At 47.5% G+C, this 13,276-nt stretch overlaps 1 pseudogene; it reads left to right on the top strand.

Annotated features, from left to right (window-relative positions):
* Positions 1 to 100: 100 nt before the first annotated feature.
* On the top strand, positions 101 to 1,997 carry LOC103283803 (G-patch domain and KOW motifs-containing protein-like; annotated as a pseudogene).
* Positions 1,998 to 13,276: the final 11,279 nt, after the last annotated feature.

The following is a 13,276-nucleotide window of genomic DNA, read 5'->3' as shown; positions in this document are numbered from 1 at the left end:
CAAGATCCAAACTGTAAGAGAACATTTATTTGGTAAGTTATACAGGTAGAAAAAGTAATTCCTAAAGGAAATGGGAGAGCAGCCTGGGAAGAGGAGCAAGATGGTGGACACCGAAGAGGGTGCTTTGCAGCCGGCGGGACTCTCTACTGCCCCAATTTTGGTTAGCTTCAGTAGTAAGGCCGCCCAAAGACAGCTGGCCAGCCAGGGAGACAACCCTGGTGCAGCTCAGGAAGAGAAGGATTTCTTGAAGACCACAGAAGGGAGGAAGTTGCAGAGTGTGAATGCCCCCAGGAAGTCGTCTCTTTGATCCAGAATGACCATCGAAGGCAGCCACCAAGATTGAGGCCCAGGCCCATCCACAGATATTGAGGCCATTGGGGATGGGATGCTGTCCCAGGCTATGAAAGAGTTCGTTGAGGAACTCAAGAACTCTCTGGAAGAAAGAGAGAATGCGCGTGTCGACCCCATGATCCAGAAAAGATGCACCCACAAGAAAGGGGCAGGCAGCGAGCCCTGGGCAGAGACAGTGCCCAAGGCGGCCGATTATGAGGCAGTCCCTGTGAAGGCCTACGGGCTGTCCATGTTGCGGGGCATGGGCTGGAAACCTGGCTGGGGCATCAGCCACACCTTCAATCAAGTGGTGAAGCCCCATGTAAACTCACTAAAGAGTTAGGGCTGGGCACCAGCTTGGCTGAGGTCCAGACCCTGACCCCCACCGGCCCCCCTCACCTACCAAGCCCAGGTGAAAAGCAAGAGAAGCATCAGGAAGACCAGCCTCAAGGACTGGTACCTGGAGGAGCTGTGGCGGTTCCTTCTGGCCCTGTCAGAAGACTCTAGAAAGGTGGAAGGCCTGGACACCGACAATGTCTGGGCCATGATTCATTTGGCCGTGGGAAGCCACATGGTGACTGTTAGTGAGTACTGCCTGTGGCCTGTCTCCCAGCAGGAATTTGACAAGCACTGCTTGGATCCCAGCCAGGTGAGCAAAACTCCCTCATCAGGGCAACAAAACAGAACAGCCTTGTTACAGAAGGCCTTCCAGGGTCCGGACAGGACCTACCCAACCGGTGGGGGAGCTGAAGAGAGGAAGCTGAAACACCTTCCAGACCCACAAGAGGAGCCTCCATCCAAGAGTAAGAAAGCAGCCTCTAGGGGGCAGCACCAGTTGCACAGGGACCTGCTTGTGTGGTTTGTGGACAAACTGTACTATTGCGGTCAGTATTACGGCCCCAAGGTGATAATGTTGCAGAAGACCAAAGAAAACCAAGGATGCTTCTGAGAAAAAAAGGAGGGACACTGTTTAATACGCCAGTGGACTCAGGGAACAGCCTTCCAAATCTGAGTGCAGGAACATGCATGGGGCCCTCTCTTATATCTCCCTCCCTGTGATCTTTGTCCCACAAACACGGATTATGCTTCCGGTCCTTTTCGCGGGCCTTGCAAGAAGGCCCCCAGGTGTTGGGGGTCTCCAGGCCATATCTGATGGTCTGGCCTGGCGTCAGCATTAATAACCCTCCCTCTGGGCAGTGCACTGTCCGCAGCCCAAAGGCCTCTGTAACCGGTTCTGCAAGACCAGTATCTGGGAAAGAGGTAGTGACTTAATTATAGGTTATCAGGAATGTACACTGAGCTTGCTGGCTTGGATTCGGATCACTAGCCTCCAAATATCAGGGTTTCATTGGAATTAGCCCTTTTAGCCTCCTCAATAACAGAACATGTCCTCAGCCCAGATACTTGTGTATGTTGGACAGATGAAGGCCAGGTCCTGGAAGGCGTCAGGGAAGACATGCTGGACACCCTCATCCCCAAGGTCCAGGGCAAACAAACGGGTGATGGTGGTGCTGGGGCCACAGGTTGGAAGGGTGGGCCACCTGCTGGGCTGGCACAGAGAGCAGAGCCAGGCTGTGGTTCAGCTGCGGACAGAGAATCGGCTGGTGGAGCTCCGCTATGATGCTGTTTGGAAGTACATGGTCCCCACTGACTCACGGGAAGACTGACCCAGGGGCCCATTCCGTCCCCCAGGCAGTTACCAGTTCTGTACAGTGTGAGAAGCCTGCCTCTGCCAAGGGGGAGGTCACTGTTCTGTCCTGCACTTGCCTCGCAGCCCTGGGACAGGGGCAGGGCACGCAGTGGGTAGACCAGACGGGAGGCTGGACACACCGCTAGCATTTGCCAGCAGTTAGTGGGAAATAAAAACATTTCCAAAAAAATAGATACATAAGTACCAAAGAAATGGGCTTAGGAAACAAGTTATAGAGGTAAAGGAAGCCACTTGGAGCTTGGGAGTGAGGAAGCTAATGGTAACTGCCTGGGCGGGGAAGGCAGGGCGAAGGGGGAAGGGAAAGCAGGGGCGCGCTCCCAGGGGGGAGCCAAGGGGACACTTTCACCGGGAAGCTACAGCTTCACACCCCAGGGAACCGCAGCTTTGTCCCTCCAAAGGGATTACCTCCCCTCCCTTCCCCCTCCTCTACTGGATGGGGGAGGGGAGGCCGGGGGAGGGGAGGACGTGCGCAATGAAGGAAAAATGGCGCAGGGGGCGGTGCTGGGCCTGAGAGGCCTGTCAGTCTAACGGGGAGGTGGAGCCAAAGCAAGCCCGGAAAATTTGGGAAACTGATTAGGAGTTATTTAGAATAAACGTCTGGAGCCTTCCAGTCCTATAAAACTAGGGGAACAAACTCTCTTGCCACCGACTTGCACGTTCTCTCTCCTTTGCCTTAGTAGCTGCCCAGCTGATGGCCTGCGGACTCCACACTCCAGGCGGTACAGCAGCAAAGCCACAGACCACAGCTGGAGCACAAGCTAAGCTCACCAAATGCTCACCAAAGGCACGGGATCTCTGCACATTTCGGGCCCTGCTTTTCCGTGGTGAGATGGACAGAGTTCAGACATTGGGGAACTTATTTAAATTTACTTTGCGAATAAATGTTGTCACCAAGCCTCATCCTGTCTGGTGGGTCTCTGGAAATGTGTTTTTCCTCACAACAGGGCAAGAACAGCACTTCCACTGGCAATCAGACCACGACTCTGAAGGGATGCACCTGCAGAAGCTGATGAATATTCTCTTGAGGTCCTTCCCTAAGACACCCCTACACTCCCGGCCTTTAGAGCCCTCAGACAGCCCTGGCCTGTAGTGTTGTCCAGATTTGCCAAGGTTGCGGGTTCCATCCCTTGTCAGGTCACCTGCGGGAAGCAACCAATGAATGCATAAAGAATCAGTGTTTCTCTCTAAAATCAATAACTAAAAATGTAATAACCCTGGCTGGTTTGGCTCAGAGGATAGAGCGTCGGCCTATGGACCAAAGGGTCCTGGGTTCGATTCTGGTCAAGGGAAGGTACCTCGTCTGGGCCCTGGTTGGGGCCCGTGCAGGAGGAAACCAATCGATGTGTTTCTCTCGCAGCCATCTTTGTCTCTCTTTCCTTCTCTGTAAAAATCAATAGAAAAATAGCCTCGGGTGAGGGCTAAAAATTTTTTTTTAAATAAATAAAACCCTCTCTCCTTCCCAGGAGCATGCCCATGCCTTTCTCTTCCCCTCTTCCTCCCCCACTGGCCTGAATCTCCTCGACTCTAAGGGTCCCCACGAGACTTACAACCAGGGGAGCAATGGGCAGTGGCCGCTCATCCTGGTCTAAAGCCCTGAACCTGTCCCCAGACCCCCTTTGCTCTGACTCTCCAGTGCGCGGACAGGAGCCCGGCTTGGCTCACTTCTTTCCCATGAGCTGCCAGAGAGCCAAAGCAGCCCACCAGTCTCTCTCCTGCTGCTTCTTCAGTGCTAGGCCCTTCCATGTTTCACTTTCTCCAGCTTGTCAGAATAAACAATCTTTTCTGTCAAAGAAGGGAGTTTAGGCAGCCAACATTTGGGAGTGTGACTTGCAGCTCCCCTGGGGGCGGCCATTTTGAAATGGCAAAGGTCAACCCATTCCTTTAAATTAGCCAATCACGCAAGACTGGGAGCCTAAGCTCTTCCAATCAAGAGTGAGGAACAGATCACCTGCCTGATGCAGACATCAAAGCCCCAGTGGACACTGCTCAGTGTGAGTGTGCACCCAGACGCTGCGTGTATGCACCTCCTGCAGGGGTAAATATATTTGCTTTTTGCCTTGCTGTCTAGCTCCTGAGTATGCTTTGTGTTCTACAGGGACCCCTGATTTGAGGAGCTTGCCTTATTTCTTACAAGCTTTAATAAACGTGCTCTCAAAACCACCTGGACTCGGGTTGTGAAGTCTTGCCTGCAGGCTGGCCCCAGACAGACCCACTCTAGCACAGTCCGTGCCAGGTAACACCTGTGGGCCCTTAGACAGAGACTCATTCTCAGCCTCAAGGATTGTTTGCTGGATAAATACGTTAAAGTTGCTCTTCTCTGAAGCATACTAATAATAACATGTTAATGAAAGGGGCAACTGGTTGTGGGGTATAGAGGAACTCTGTACCAGCTTCACAACTTTTTTATATATTTAAAACTTTTCTAAAAAATCAAATATGTTTTAAATACATTATTGCCAAATTGAATTTAGGCCAAAAATACAGGGATGATTTATCACAGAAAATCTATGCATGTAATTTTCCACATTGTTAAAGAGGAAATCACAGGCCCAATATGGCGTCGTTTCTGCTAAAAGCCTATGATACCAAACCTAGATTTAACTTATAAGCCAAATACAGTTTCAGCTACTCCCAAAAGTGGAATTTTAAACTGATCAGTTTGGAATTTCCTGATCCACATCAGTGAGATAATTTCCCTGTTAACCCCCGCTGCCTTCCCCTAAGGAAGATATCCCTGCCTAAAATAATCCACTCTTAACTTCTCAGTTCTGCCCTCTTTCTTCCTATAAAAATCTATTTTGGCCTGGATGGCATAGCTCAGTGGTTGAGTGTCAACCTAGGAACCAGGAGGACATGGTTCAATTCCCACTCAGGGCACGTGCCCAGATTTTGGGCTCAATCCCGGGGAGGGGGAGAGGGGGAAGAGAGGGGGTAGGAGGGTGTGCAGGAGGCAGTAGATCAATGATTCTCTCATCATTGATGTTTCTGTCTCCCTCTCCCTTCTCTCTAAAATCAATAAAAGTCTATTTTGTACAACCCCATGAGAGCATCCTTTTGGGTAGTGGCTAGATGGGATGCTTCCAATTCATGAATTACTTCATGAACCCAATAGATCTTCAAATTTGCTCAGCTGAATTTTGTCTTTTAAACATTAATAGATTAAAAGGAAAAACTTATGATTCTCTCAATATTCACCTATACCAGTGGTCGGCAAACTCATTAGCCAACAGAGCAGCAAACCGCGGCTCGCGGTTTGCCGACCACTGGCCTATACTATTAAAAAATATATATACATATATACATATACATATATATATATATATATATATATATATATATATCTCAAAGCAAACTAGAACGTGAGTTGGGGTGGTGAACACATGATACAATATATAGATGATGTATTATAGAATTCTACACCTGAAACCTATATAATTTTATTAACCAATGTCACTCCAATAAATTCCATTTTTAAAGACAGTGCACACTAGCCCTAAAACAGATTGGCTCAATGGAGAGAGTCTGCCTGTGGACTGAAGGGTCCCAGGTTTGATGCCGGTCAAGGGCAGGGAGCTCAGTTGCAGGCTCAATCCCCGGCCTGATCGGAGTGCATGTGGGAGACAACCAATCCATGTGTCTCTCTCACATCAGTGTTTTTCTCTCTCTGTTTCTCCCTCTCCCTTCCACTCTCTCTAAGAATCAATGCACAAAATATCCTTGGGTGAGGATTTACAACAAAACCAAAAACAATGCAAACTAGTAATACAATGGAACTAGCTTAATCAAAACAGTTTCTACCAGAAACCTGTTAAGACCCAATACAAAATGAAGATGTAGGACCTTGTTCAAGAATTAAGACTTTCATGAAGGCAATTGCAGAGCTGGGCCTTAGGAGCACAGGACCCAATGCAGCTGGATTTGTATAATTTTTCTGCACCTAAACGGGTCTAAATATGCAACTGTACAGACTACTGGCCCATGAAGCCCACCTAGCCACAGCAAACTTGACATTTAATGGTGGTCCAGTGAAAGCCATGACCAGAATAAGAAAAAGATACCCACTACCATCACTTTAGTTCAATGTGTTAAGTAAAGGAAGAAAGAATAAAAAGTATAAGACTTATAAGAAAAAAACTAACTTGTCCTTTTTACTTTATTTTTTTTTTTTAATATCTTTATTGATTTCAGAGAGGAAGGGAGAGGGAGAAAAAGATAGAAATATCAATGATGAGAGAGAATCATTGATTGGCTGCCCCCTACTGGGGATCGAGCCCGCAGCCTGGGAATGTGCCCTTGGCCGGAATTGAACCTGGGACCTTTCAGTCCGCAGGCCAATGCTCTATCCACTGAGCCAAACCAGCTAGGGCCGGACTTGTCATTTTTAAATGATCGCTTGTATACATACAACACTCAATAGAATCTACAATCTATTAGAACTAGAGTGTAAGATTGTTGAATGCAATAGCAATAAATAAAATCCAACTATATACCAGCAATAAGCAACTATAAATTGATATTTTAAAAAATCTATACTCAGAGGGAATGCAGGGGAGGGTAGGAGGAGGGGGTAAGAGGTCAACCAAAGGACTTGTTTGCATGCATATAAGCATAACCAATGGACACAGACAGTAGGGGGGTGAGGGCATGTGCTGGGGGAGTGGGAGCAGCCAGGGAGAGGTCACTGGGGGGGGGGGGGGTTTGAAAGAAGACATATGTAATACTTTCAACAATAAAGAATGTAAATTAACACCCCCAAATGCATACTAGCCACAAAACGATCAGATATTAAGAATAAAGTAAATCTAACCAAAAAAATCCTTATTGTCAAACTATAAAACTACTAGAGGCCCAGTGCACAAATTCATGCACAGATGGGGTCCCTCGGCCTGGCCGGTGATCAGGGCCAATTGGGGCCATCTTGCCCAGTCCAAATTGGGGTGATCGGGGCCGGCCAAGGGGAGGGACCGCGGGAGGTTGCCAGCCACAGGAGGTGGGCTGTGGGAGCACACTGACCACCAGAGGGCAGCTCCTGCTTTGAGCGTCTGCCCCCTGGTGGTCAGTGCGCATCATAGTGAGTGGTCAACCAGTCATTCAGTCGACTGGTCATAACGGTCACTTAGGCTTTTATATATACAGATATTGAAAAATATAAAAATAGATTCAATGAAGGGGGAGATTTACAATGTTCATGGATATGAAAAAGTAACAAAATGAAACCTTGATGCCTCCCTCCCAGTTTAAGAAGAAGGGTATGGCCAACACTTTTGAACCCTTCCTTCTGTGGGACTTTTCCCAATTATACCCCTATGTCCCCACTGTGGGTAACCACTATGCTGAATTTTGTACTAACCATTAAGTATGTTGGTATTCTGATGGTCTGCCACCACCCCACCTATCAGAAAATCTCTTTATTTAAAACAAATCATACTCAAAGTCCCATTGTATGAATAAATAGAAGCAGAATATTGCTAGTTGATCAGCTCAGACTTTAGATACCAGGAAACCAAGCCTCTCCTTTGCCTTTCAAGGTGGTGCCAGAGCAAATATTTGTATGTGTGTGATGTTAACTTTTTGTTGTTGTTGTGTTTAACACTATCACAGATGTCTGCCATTTCCCCCTCTTTGCCTCTCTCCACCCAGCTCCATCCCCTCCCAGAGTAAATTTTGTTTTTGTTTTTTTCAAACTATTTTTATGGATTTCTGAGATGAAGGGAGAAGGAGAGATAGAAACATCAATGATGAGAGAGAATCATTGATCAGCTGCCTCCTGCATGCTGGGGATTGAGCTGCCAACCTGGGGAATTAGCCTGACCAGGAATCAGACCAAAACCTCCCAGAGTAAATTTTGAATACTAAGACATTTCCCAGAGTCTAAAGAGTGATTATTCAGATATCATTTGCATATCCATAGCACATTGCAAACAGTATGATATTTTCCAGTCAAAAATTTATTTTCTACTCAACTTTTCTAAGTATGAAAATATTATTTCTAGAATAAACTTCTGTTCGCAGCAACTACTGTACTTGTTTATTCTGACAAGCTGGAGAAAGTGAAACATGGAAGGGCCTAGCACTGAAGAAGCAGCAGGAGAGAGCCTGGTGGGCTGCTTTGGCTCTCTGGCAGCTCATGGGAAAGAAGTGAGCCAAGCGGGGCTGCTGTCAGTGCACTGGAGAGTCAGAGCAAAAGGGGTCTGGGGACAGGTTTAGGGCTTTAGTCCAGGATGAGCTGCCACTGCCCATTGCTCCCCTGGTTGTAAGTCTCGTGGGGACCCTTAGAGCCGAAGAGATTCAGGGCAGTGGGGGAGGAAGAGGGGAAGAGAAAGGCATGGGCATGCTCCTGGGAAGGAGAGAGGGTTTTATTTATTTTTTAAAAAAATTTTTTAACCCTCACCCAAGGCTATTTTTTTATTGATTTTTACAGAGAGGGGAAGAGAGAGGGAAAGAGAGACAAAGATGGCTGCAAGAGAAACACATCGATTGGTTTCCTCCTGCACGGGCCCCAACCAGGGCCCAGAGGAGGTACCTTCCCTTGACTGGAATCGAACCCAGGACCCTTTGGTCCATAGGCTGACGCTCTATCCTCTGAGCCAAACCAGCCAGGGTTATTACATTTTTAGTTATTGATTTTAGAGAGAAACACTGGTTCTTTATGCATTCATTGGTTGCTTCCCGCAGGTGACCTGACAAGGGATGGAACCCGCAACCTTGGCAAATCTGGACGACACTATAGGTCAGGGCTGCCTGAGGGCTCTAAAGGCCGGGAGTGTAGGGGCGTCTTAGGGAAGGACCTCAAGAGAATATTCATCAGCTTCTGCAGGTGCATCCCTTCAGAGTCGTGGTCTGATTGCCAGTGGAAGTGGTGTTCTTGCCCTGTTGTGAGGAAAAACACATTTCCAGAGACCCACCAGAGAGGATGAGGCTTGGTGACAAATTTAGTCGCAAAGTAAAATTAAATAAGTTCCCCAATGTCCCATCTCTGTCCATCTCACCACGGAAAAGCAGGGCCCGAAATGTGCAGAGATCCCATGCCTTTGGGGAGCATTTGGTGAGCATTTGGTGAGCTTAGCTTGTGCTCCAGCTGTGGTCTGTGGCTTTGCTGCTGTACCGCCTGGAGTGTGGAGTCCGCAGGCCATCAGCTGGGCAGCTACTAAGGCAAAGGAGAGAGAAAGTGCAAGTCGGTGGCAAAAGAGTTTGTTCACCTAGCTTTATAGTGTTGCAGAAGACCAAAGAAATACCAAGCACACTTCCTAGAGAAAGGGAGGGACCCTGTTTATTAACACTAGTGGACTCAGGGAATAATTTCCAAATCAGCATGAAGAAACACGCAGAGGGTTTCACTTTGTATAATCTTCTGGGGTCTTTGTCTTGCAGATATGGTTCCGCCCCCTTTCATGGGCTTACAGGAAGGCCCCCAGGTGTTGGGGGTCCCCAGACCATATCCGATGATCTGTCCTGGGGCCAGCGATAGTGACCCTCCCCCGCACCCAGGGCAGTGCATTGTTCACAGTTTTTATGGCCTGACAGGCCTTGCAAGACCAGTTTCCTCCTCATTCTCTCCCCGCCCTCCCTTGTCCCACAAGCTTCTTTTAGCCTTGTGGAGCAATGACCATGGGATGTTATGGTGAACAGGGGTGACAACCGCTCTTAGCTACTTCCTGCTGTAAAGGGACGATGACCAAAGGGTTAGCACCCCACTTCTTCCTCTCAGAGGGTTTTGTAGGGAGATCTTCTGGTTTGTAGGACCATCTGTTTAAAGGCATTCCCATCCAGTTTGCAGGCAGGCAGAGGTAAGCAGTGGTCCCACACATGTAGAATGTTCCTGCAGGGGGCACCAGGAGTAGGTGGTGTTTTCAGCCTTGGGGGTAGAGTTGCATAGTTCATCTGGGAGGGGACCTGTTGGATGTTGGCCCTGTGTACTGCTGAAACAAATAGGAGCAACATTAGTTAGCTGCACACTGGCCATGGCAGGTCCTATTATTTTTTTTCCCCCGTCCAATACAACCCCCCCAACCCCCAAGTGCATTTGGTAGTAGAGTCGTAACATGCCACAGGCTGATAAGTATAGCTAACAAAAACCTGGCTTGATTGGGTTTTCTCGTGGACTACCCGGGCCAGCATATTTGGGTATCAAGCTTCTAAGCAAGGAGCAAAGGATGTCATGACAAGGTATAATCCAACAATTTATGATAAGGCCTTTGTTTCCTAGCTGTGTGGGGAGCAGTAATTTTATGGTGCTTCTGTGTCCCAGCAAGAGCAGATGAGTTCTCCTCCTGGTACTAGTCTTGAATTCTGCTGGCACTCATAAAAAGAAAAAATAAGAATTATTAGATAAGACCAGTGTTTATCCAGAAATACTAGAGCATGTTACCTTAGGAGGAGATAAAAAAGAAAGATTAGTGTTAGGGAGAATTCAGTAGGGTGTTATCTGAATTCCTTGGAGCAGGTTACTCGGCCAGGTCTGCTGTCTTCTTGAGGGTGACCCACAGGGGGTGTTTCTGGTCAGAGGTCACCTTCCACTCAGACTGGATGTCACTCGGCTGGTGGGCTGCCTTCACCCGGGAGTGGTGGATCCAGGTGTTTAGTCCTGCAACCTTGAGAGCTGTGGGGGGTGGTTAATATGACTGGATAGGGTCCCTTCCAGGTAGGCTTGAGGGGCTCCTTTTTCCAGTCCTTTACCCAAACCTGGTCTCCAGGTTTATAAGGATGCACAGCTGTTCCTAGAGAGATGGATAGTCAGTCAATAACCCACTGTGGACCTCAAAGACAGTTTTTCCAAGTCCTTGTAGTTGTTTCTGGATTTCTAAGTTCCCTATTTCCCCCAAATCTCCCTTTGGCCGAATTAAGGGAGGGGGTCTACTATATAGAATTTCAAAGGGAGAGAAACCTACCCTGGCCCTCAGGGCACAGCATACCCTCAGGAGTACAAGAGGCAAGATATCTGTCCAGGGTAAGGTTGTCTCTTGGCATAGCTTAGCCATGGCCTGCTTTAGAGTCCGGTTCATGCGCTCCACTTTCCCTGAACTCTGAGGCCTGTAGGCTGTATGTAGATTCAATTTAATTTCTAAAGCCTTAGTTACCTGTTGTACTATTTCTGCTACAAAGGCTGGGCCATTATCGGACCGTATGGTAAGAGGCATTCCATACCTCGGAATTATATCCTTCAGCAGTGCCTTAGTGACTTCTCTCGCCTTTTCAGTGCGAGTGGGATATGCCTCGACCCAACCTGAAAAGGTGCAAACAAAGACTAGCAGGTATTTATTCCCTCTGCTAGGCCCTATTTCTGTAAAATCTACTTCTAAGTCCTCAAAAGGAGCTTGCCCACAGCGCTGAACTCCTATTGGTCCCACAGGACCCTGTTTGGCATTGTTCTGAGCACAGAGGAGACAACGCTGAGAAACTGAGGCACCCAAGGAGGGTAGACAGGCAATCAGGTAGTACCTGCCTAACAAAGCTTCTAGGGCAGCCTTTTCTAAATGAGTGAGTTCATGCTGCTGGAGGACTACCTTATGGGCTAACTGTTCTGGGACATAGACCCTATGATCTGGGAGTATCCACCAGCCTTCCATTGTTCTCTTGCCCCCCTCTTTCTGGGCCCATTTCTCTTCCTGAGGAGTGTATTTTGGAGGTTCAGGTAATTCGGGGGCCAACATGATCCGTGCCGGTGCTGCTTGTTCTTTGGCAGCCTGCTTGGCTGCAGCGTCAGCACGCTGGTTTCCTTCTGACACTGAGTCTTCCCCTTTCTGGTGACCTTTGCAATGGATGACGGCTATTTCCTTGGGCTCCCAGACTGCTTCTAGTAACTTTAAAATCTCATTCTGATTTTTGATTCCTTTTCCTCCTGCTGTCAAGAGCCCCCTTTCCTTATATATGGCCCCATGGACATGCAGGGTAGCAAAGGCATAGTGTGAGTCAGTGTAGATGTTGGCATGCTTATTCTTACTGAGTTCTAAGACTCTGGCGAGGGCCCAAAGTTCTGCCCTCTGTGCTGACCATCCTTCAGGCAGGGCCTGTGCTTCAATTGTCTCAAAGTTTGATACCACTGCATATCCGCCGGCTTGTCTTTTTCCTTCATCTAAGAAGCTGCTGCCGTCTGTGAATAATACCAAGTCCGCATTTTGCAGGGGCCTATCCCTTAGGTCTGGCCGGCTGGAATAAACCTCCTCTAGGACTTCCAGGCAATCATGCTCAGAGGCCCCCTCTTAGCGGTGGGTAGAAAGATGGCAGAATTAACTGTTCTCTCTCTTTTTTTTTAATAAATCTTTATTGTTCAGATCATTACAGGTGTTCCTCTTTTTTATTTCCCCATAGCTCCCCTCCACCTGATTCCCCATCCCACCCCATGCCCTTACCCCCCGCCACTGTCTTCATCCATAGGTGTAAGAGTTTTGTCCAATCTCTTCCCGCACCCCTCACACCCCCTTCCCCCTGAGAATTGTCGGTCCACTCCCTTTCTATGTCCCTGATTCTATTATATTTATCAGTCCATTCTGTTCATCAGATTTTTTATTCACTTGATTTTTAGATTCACTTGTTGGTAGGTATGTATTTGTTGTCATTTTGTTGTTCATAATTTTTATCTTTACCTTTTTCTTCTTCTTCCTCTTCTTAAAGAATACCCTTCAGCATTTCATATAATCCTGGTTTGGTGGTGATGAGCTCCTTTAGCTTTTTCTTATCAGTGAAGCTCTTTATCTGACCTTCAATTCTGAACTGATAGCTTTGCTGGGTAGAGTAATCTTGGTTGTAGGTTCTTGCTGTTCATCACTTTGAATATTTCTTGCCACTCCCTTCTGGCCTGCTATGGCCTCAATAGTTTCTGTTGAGAAATCAGCTGACAGTCGTATGGGTAGCTCCCTTGTAGGTAACTAACTGTTTTTCTCTTGCTGCTTTTAATATTCTCTCTTTGTCTTTTGCTCTTGGCATTTTAGTTATGATGTGTCTTGGTGTGGTCCTCTTTGGATTCCTCTTGTTTGGGGTTCTGTGCACTTCCTGGACTTGTAAGTCTACTTCTTTCACCAGGTAGGGAAAGTTTTCTGTCATTATTTCTTCAAATAGGTTTTTAGTATCTTGCTCTCTCTCTTCTTCTGGCACCCCAATAATTCAGATGTTGGTACGCTTAAAGTTGTCCCAGAGGCTCCTTACACTATCTTCATATTTTTGGATTTTTTTTGCTTTTTGCTTTTCTGGTTGGGTGTTTTTTGTTTCCTCGTATTTCAGATCTTTGGTTTGATTCTT

Source organism: Eptesicus fuscus, chromosome 5 (genome assembly GCF_027574615.1).
Source record: "Eptesicus fuscus isolate TK198812 chromosome 5, DD_ASM_mEF_20220401, whole genome shotgun sequence".
NCBI classification, from domain to species: Eukaryota; Metazoa; Chordata; class Mammalia; order Chiroptera; family Vespertilionidae; genus Eptesicus; species Eptesicus fuscus.
This window is presented reverse-complemented; position numbering and strand designations above follow the sequence as displayed.